The following is an 8,281-nucleotide window of genomic DNA, read 5'->3' on the forward strand; positions in this document are numbered from 1 at the left end:
GAACCGGATGGTCATGTGCCTAACGCTACCTTTTTCTCCAAGTCGGATAGGCAAATTGATGCGTCCGACTGGATGCACAACTCCTCCCCCACAACCCACAAGGGGTGGGAGGCATCCATCATACTATCCGGCCTATAATTAAGGTTGGATAGACATTTGTAGATAATGATGTCTGAGGAGCTTCGTGTGTCAATTAAGATGCAACCAACCAATTGGTTGGCCACTTTGCATTTGATGACCACAGGGTCATCATGCGGCCGACGGACTTTGCCTCTATCCTTTTGTGTGATGATGTCTTCAGGGAAGGCGGATATACTGGCCGCCTGTCCCTTATCAACAGATTGGACCATATTTTTCAAATGGTCCTTGTTACCCCGGATGGTTGGACCACAACCGGCGAATCCTCCTACTATAGAATAAACCGGATCCTAATCCGTTTCAGAGCTGGTAGCCTGCTGGGGAGTCTTTTTGCTCGACTTCCCTGGATTCGATTTTGAAGCCACTTCGGACTTCATATAGGATTTCAGCGCTCCTATTTCGGCCAGACGGTAAGCTCCCGGTTGAGGCAGAAGCACTCGTTGGTATCATGGCCGACATCCTCATGGTAGTGACAACGTTTATTTTTGTTTCGATTTTCAGCGGAACCTTTCATAGGAGTCTATTTCTCAAGAGTCAGCCGATCCTTAATCTTTATGAGGATGGAGTAGCTATCCTTTTGGAACTCGTACCTTGAAACGTATGGCTTCCACTCTTTCTTTTTCTTCTGGGCCGGCTGATCGAAGTTATCAACCGCCTAGATTTCTTTTTTCTTTTTGCTCTCTTCTAGTTTTATAGACGGCTGAGCAGGCCGACTCTGCTTCTATAGGTCAGACTTCTTGGAGTCCGACTGCATATTAGAGGAGCAAAGCTCGGTCGCCTGTATATAAGCGTCCGCCTCCATAAGGGCTCCTTGGAGGGTAAAGATTTTCTTGCGGATAAGTTCGATCTTGAAAGTCGACCCGTCCTTCAGACATTTGTAAAAGTCTGTAAAAGCCACTTCGTTAGACAGTCCTTGTATCTTCATTCTCACCATATTGAACTGTCTGACGTATGATCGTTAGACAGTCCTTGTAGGGATGTTCATCAGGAATTTAAAAGAAAACTAGAACGGAAGCGTCTTGAAGCTGTTTATGCAACCATCTGGTAGATTGCCAAACCACTGCTGGGCTATGCCCTTCAGGGTGGCTGGAAAGCATCGACACCAGGCGGCATCATCCAACCCCTGTAAGTACATGAGGTGGGTTTATGCCAAGAGGTAGTCTTCAAGGTTGGAGGTACTATCGTAGGTTTTAACCATCATATTTTTAACCTTGACCGGCTGTTCTGCCTCAAATATTTCCCTAGAGAACGTAGAGGGCTGCTCCCCAAGGTTTTGTAGCCAAAGCTGCCAGTCCAAAGGTTGATAGTTATATGACGCTTGTCCTACGAAGGAGGAAGGCTGGATGTAAGGCGAAGTAGGCGATTAATATGGTGGTTGTGCCACATACTACGCCAAATAAATCAGGTGAGGCCTGGACTGCATGAGGGGGCCGCTTGAGGGAGTCCTCGGCATGAAAGGGGAATTCCGCACCGAGGTGTTTTGAAAACTTTCGTGATAAGTCAACGTTGAAGCCGACTCCGACAGCTGCTGATTCCTTAGCTGGTCAATGTACTAACGAGCATCAGGAAATGTTTGTTTTCTACCATCCGGCTGAACATGCAGGATGGCTTTTCTTTTCACCGTTTTAGGGAAACGCAGTCTTGACAGGTCAAATTGAGGTCGAGCCTTCTCCGATTGAGGAGTCGGCTGTTGGGCTCGGACCGACTTCTACTGCATTGATTTGGCAGGCCTTTTGGCCGACTACTCCTTTCTAAAGGCAAACGTTCAGTTGTTGATTAGTCCCTTAATTTCACCCTTGAGGCTACTCATGAATTTCATGAGCTCGTCACGGGTGACTGGGGCTGATCCTGCCGCCTGGGAGGCATTAGTCGCATGCCCTGTGGGTTAACTTGAGGGTCTAGGGGGCCTATTAGTACCCGCCTGGTTTGCATTGCGCTGTCGTCTGTCTTTCTAACGGAGGCGCTTGGAGATGAGTGACCCGTTAGGGCCACATAAGTTTCGACATCTGCGTCATCACCTGAGTCATGGTCCGTATGGACCTGTATTTCTTCCAGAGGCCGATAGGTCTCTGGAGGCGCCATCTTAGAGGTACTATCCCCACAGACAACGCCAAATGTTTCGGGGTTTTTTGCTATCCTTCGGGAGAGTTACAACTCAAGACGGGATTCCACAAGCTCGCCTGTACCTGTAAAACAAACGAATCGCCGGATGGTCGATGGTCCGCCTCCAAAGATTAAGTTTTTACGATATTCGGAGTAAAACGTGCGAAAATAAAGTTATCTTCTTGGATTCCAAGCTGAGGTGCTGGTCTTTTTCTTGAGAACGACAGCTCTGTAATCAATGTTGATGTAACGTCCTGTCATAAATGAGGGAACTGCCCCTATTTATAAGGTCTTTTGGGGAAGTGTGCCTTCCCTAGGGTTTGATGACCTAGGGATTAGGGCACGCCGTTTTACGCCGCCTCAAAATTTGGTCCTTTGAAGGCGGCCATTTCAAAAGTGATATCTGAGTGACACGTATATCACATCCTGAGAGGCCATTTGGGTGTCTCTATTGATCCACTTGGGATCATCAAATACCCAAAATCAGGGGTTGTTTTTGCTTGACACGTGTCACCATCTGGAAGTTCCTTCAAGTGATACATGTCTGACTCTGGTTGGGCCACTTGGCCGGGTATAAAATATCCCAAACAAATACCATGTGGAACAAGACAACCAAGAAAAAAGTAATCCAAAGAGAAGAGTTCCCTCACAGGAACTGGTGCTTCAAAAATAAAGACTTGAGAAGAGAAGTTTCTCCTCTTGGTTCAGAAGCTTCGGAGTGGATGCTTCACTAGAGAAGTGAAGTTCCTTTTAAGGAACAGAAGCCTCGGAGTAGAAGCTTAATTAAAGAATCATGAAGAATAATTTTTTTATATACTAGGATTTGTGTAAATATAAGGATAGTATTACACTCGAAAATATCTGTGTGTAATTAGTCTAAAAGATAGTATTGTGCAATGCATGTTTTTAGGAAAACAATTGGTACTTAAAAGATTATCTTTTTATAAAAATAATTTTAGTTTCTTTTAATTTCAAAATACATAGTTTACAAAAAAAAAAATCTGATTTTTAGTTTTCCAAAACTTGCAGCATACTCCCCGTGATTTTTCTTAAGTCATGGTCTTGCAAATTGAGGAGTTCATGTCCCTTGAAATTAGGACATGTTCTTCTTGGTTGGTTAGAATAATGGCGTAATGGATTTTCTCCTTAAAGAGGTTTTTCCTAAACGGATTTTGGTCTATAAATAGTCTTTTAATTTCAGTTGGAAAAACTCACCCTTTCTAATTCCACACTAGTGAAAAAAAGTGTTCTAATGTCCTTATACTAGAGTTAATCTTTTCGAATTATATTTTAGGGAATTGGGAAGTATGAGTGAACTATTTATGAGAAGGAGAAGTGAGAAAATATAAAGAGAGAAGTGAGAAGAGAGAAAGAGAAGAGAATAGTAACAAGTTGGGTGACTTGTTCCGCGGGGCTTTGGGTTCGTTGATGAACTCAAAGTTAGAATCTTTATTTTGTAATACATCCATTTTCCCTATTCTAGTGAAGATTCTTTTCCTAAAATCCCACGTGGTCGTGTTTTCTTTCTAGATTAGACTAGGCTTAGAAATCAAGAGAAAAAGAAAGAATAAGCTTTAGCTTAAAGAGAGAAAAAAAGAAAATTAATGATTGTGGATCCCTTAAAAACGGGTAAAATCGACCCTATTTATAGTGAAAAATCGACTGTAAACGATAAAAAAAGTCAGAATTTGACTTGGAGTAAAACCAGCTCCATCGCGGCACAATAGGGCTATCACGACACAAATGCTCTATTGCACAGCGACAGGCCTATCGCGGCGCGACGGATCTATCACAGTGCAATAGGAGCTGTACGTTAAAATTCCTTACAGAATCCTTCTTCCAATTAAATTGGGTTACTTAGAGTCCCTGCTATCTTTTATTAAATTAGATTTATTCTTCTAAAACACTTGTTTAATTCCAAATAGAATTCTTTATCTTTTCAAAATCAATAATTATTATGAATATTAATCCAAATCGCTTAAAAAATTAAAATAACCTTCTAGGTAATTTTGAAGATTAAGTTAAATCCTAATGACTTTAGGAATACAACCATAATTAATGGACCCTTCGCATGATCATTATGTCCTAAATAAAACTCATTTTAGGCTCAATTTAGTATTTTTGCAATAACCTCCACAGTCATAGAGAGCGTCGTTGAAGACCTACGATCATAGCGAAAGCCCTCGAAGATCACCCACCTCGTGTTATCTTCTTGAATCAAATGACAACCCCCATAATCGTAGCGAAAACCGTTGAAGATCTCCCATCTCGTGCCATCTTCTCAAATCAAAGTAAGAGACCCTTTAATCTTAGTGCCTCCTGTCGCAGACTTCTTCATCTTGATTCTTCAAATTTTCTTGTCTTTACTGTAATTGACCTTCTAGCTTTGGAAAATTCATCTTAAGGAAAAGATCTAAGATTCTTTAAGTCTTTAAATTGATTTCCGTAGAAATCTTCCATCCTAGGAATTCTTTGTGATCACTATTCAAATATTCTTAATCAATTTTCAAATCTGCTAAATCAATGTTCAATTAATAATTTGATCGTCATCAGGCTGATCATCTATCAAAATTGTAATCAGATCAATTACCTATCAAATCTCTATCAATTTCTTACAAGAATTAAGTGCTCATCAAGAGACTCAAATGGATTAGTTATGGACCAACCAACCAAGTTGTGATACCATCAAAGGCTGACAAAGGCGAAGTTAGAGCTATCTTGCAAGGACAGGTCTATCGCGCCGCGTTACAGTGCATCGCGCCGCGTCAATGCGCACCATGTTTTGTTTGCTTGTAAGCTTTTTTATGTCTTTTTGTTCACTTGCGGTCAATGAAATTGCTTCTAATCCTTCATAAAAGTTGCTTGTAAACGAAGGATTTAGTGTACCTGCTTCTATATTCTTGGACTATAGGATTTTTCTAATGTTGGTAATTATCTTGAGGTTGACCCAAGGCTTGGTGTTACTCAACTTATTGTGTTACCTAACCAACTTGAATCAATGTTTTTTGACACATTTGACTCAACATGACTCAAGATGCAAACTCCATTCTATGTGATATGACATGACATGACTCCACTTACATGACTCGTGTGTGCATTGTATTGTGATTGTGCTTGTGCAACTCCAAAATGCAGAAAAACAAAAAAAATCTGTCATTTTTGTGGAAGGTATCGACTTTATCCCGATGAATAAAGACGTGAAGAGAAAGAAGTGAAGTGTTGGATCTTCCTCAAAGAGAAAGAAGATGAGAAGAACTGAATAAAGTGATGATGCATGTTGTATGAGCTTAATAAGATGTTTGTGTTGATGTTGTATCTCAAGGTGCAAGGATCGTAATCCTAAAACTTCTCAATTGATATCTCGATAATGAAAGTATTTGAGTAACTTAGGCAAGGAGGCTAAGTACTTCATGCTTTTTGATGCAATGATTATTATAAGCAATCAATAACGTTAAGATTACAAGACATGCTTCAAAGTTGTATCTAGATTTCATGACAAAAGATTCCTAAGGGAAGGATTTATTTTTCTATTTTTCTGTGATGTGTGAGAGAGTGACACACGGTTAGGATGCAAAGGATAAGGGTGTAGAAATATATTTTGAGAAGAGCTCAATAATGGTGGTTCTTAGGTTGGTAGGCTAATGATGTAAGATCAAGGCCCTAATTGTAGCTTAAAATTTATAGTGATGAGCATTGAATATCCCTTGATATGAACATGAATGAATGTGAAAATGAACGTGAATGCATTTTTATTACGGCTGCACACCCATGTGAGGTTAGTTGCATACATATCCGTTAGGAATTAGGTCGAACATAGCTCTAGCTGAACCTCGCACAAGTGTGTGTATAGCTCAAAGAGGTCTTTTATAGGGTTGTAACGGGGTTAGGCTAAAGGTTGAAAAGAAAGGATAAAAGCTCAAGACTAGTATAAACCCCCAATGTGTGCAACCTTGCTATTGAATCTTTGTATTTTGTATGCTTGGGATTTTTCTCACTTTTGAACTCTCTTTTACTTTATTTTTGCTCTCTATTTTCTTTTTGCATTTTCTTTATATTCAAATCCTTTTTATAAATGTTTCAAATCCCAAACATGCGGTCTATCATTCACTTGGCATTCATGTTTCTCAGGCACAGTACCGAACACTCGATAGGAGACGCAATTTGAGACATGTTCATATCAAAGACATTGGAACACTTACCCTTTCGCGCACATCTATTGCTATTTGGTTTTTTAAACATTTGAACTTTTGTAAAAATCACTCAAGCTTTTCATTGAATTTCGAAAACTGCATAAATTGTACACTATTCCATCCTAAGGTTGGGTAGATGTTAGTTGAAAAAACAAAGGTTTATCATTAAACGAGGCTCGAAGTGGTTTATCAAGAAAGGGATTATATATTTGAAAGGGTGAAAGTAATATGATGTGGCTACAGGAGGTGCCTCAAATCATTTGTATACCTTGCGGTTGGTCTGACAATTTATTTATTTATTTATTTATCGAAATGCAATGCAATGATCATATGCAAAGAAAGAAATGCTCATTTTATTAAAATAGAAAGGATAAAATGAAACTCTTTTAAATCTAATGATAATGAAGGATGCATATGCTAGACTTATTAAGGGGAGAGGATATCAAAAAATAAAATAAAAATAAAATTATTTGATTTTGTCATTGAAGCCCGCCTCGTTCTTTGTGCTTTTCATCACTCGGTCTTCTTTCTAGTTGGAGGAATGGTAAGCTTGTTATTATCAATCAAATATAGGATGATTTCTTTAGCTTCAAATAACTTATGGTAGTATGACCCCTACCTTGATGGTAGTTGTAGTGTGCATTTGGATTCCAACTAGCAAGGCAACCTCTAATCAGGTGCGGGATCTTGAATAGGTCCAATAGAAGTGATAATTCCCTTACCATGAAGGCGATCGAAGGCAATATCATAGCTCATCCCAATAGGGGAAAACTCTTTCCTTAGTTGCTTTTTAGGTCTTTGATCATCCTTGGATAAGACACCATAAAGGTAAAAGGTACTAAGATTATTATTAGAGTCGGTGTTGTCAAAAGAAGAAGGACTGACGTTCTTCTTTCCTTTCCTTCCACTGTTGTTACTATGGTTAGTAGCTTATTGTTTTGCAAGGTCATCTTCAATGTCAATACCTATGTTATAGACATGCTTGAACGTATCCAATGTGTTTGGGTATTTTAAGTGATTTAAACACTTTTCCTTGAGGTTTTGTATAAACCTCCTCAGTGACTCTTCCTTAGTTTGAAATTCAACCATCCTACCGAAAGTTTCCCTCTACTTATTGAAGAAAGAAGTAAATCCTTCATTTTCCTTCTGTTTGAGCATTTCAAGTTCTCTATGACCGGATTCGACTTAGATGTTACATTTGTACCTATCTATGAAAACGTTTCTATGTAATAGTTTCCCAAGAAGAATTCTTCTCCTTGTCTATGAAAAAAAACCATTGTTGAGAAATGGTTTCAAGGGATAGTGAGAAAAGTGAGGAAAAATCTTTTTATCAATTGCCTTAATACTCATTACGGTCTTGAAAGGTCTCAAGTGAAAGTAAGGGTTATTGGTTGGTTTGAACTTAGTGTTGTCATTGGCATTGAACTTCCGCAGAAGAAGTTCTTTGTCCACTAAGACCCCTGATGAGATAATTTCTTGGAACTTATAGTCATTGGAAATTTTGTTGCCTACTAAGATAATTGACTTTAAGAGCAAGAGTATTCACCATTTTAGTCAGATTAGTGATGTTTTGTCTCATCTCATCAACTTCTTGTTGAGTAGCCATTACTACGAACCTTTTTCTGTGTCGTATTGGTTTGTCAAAGAGTATAACCTGGGCAAAAGTGTTGTCCTTGATCAAATTCCCTTCTCTTCTTGACCAAGTGTTACGGAAAGGGAAGTCATGGATACTTATTGTTAATCATTTGTACTCAAACTCCATTCAACATGCATATATGGGGAAATATCATGGAGTATGAGGGGAATGGTATGTATGGAGGAAGCATGTAAGATAAAGTGGAGTTTGAATG

This window comes from Chenopodium album, chromosome 4 (genome assembly GCF_948465745.1).
Source record: "Chenopodium album chromosome 4, dcCheAlbu1.1, whole genome shotgun sequence".
NCBI lineage: Eukaryota > Viridiplantae > Streptophyta > Magnoliopsida > Caryophyllales > Amaranthaceae > Chenopodium > Chenopodium album.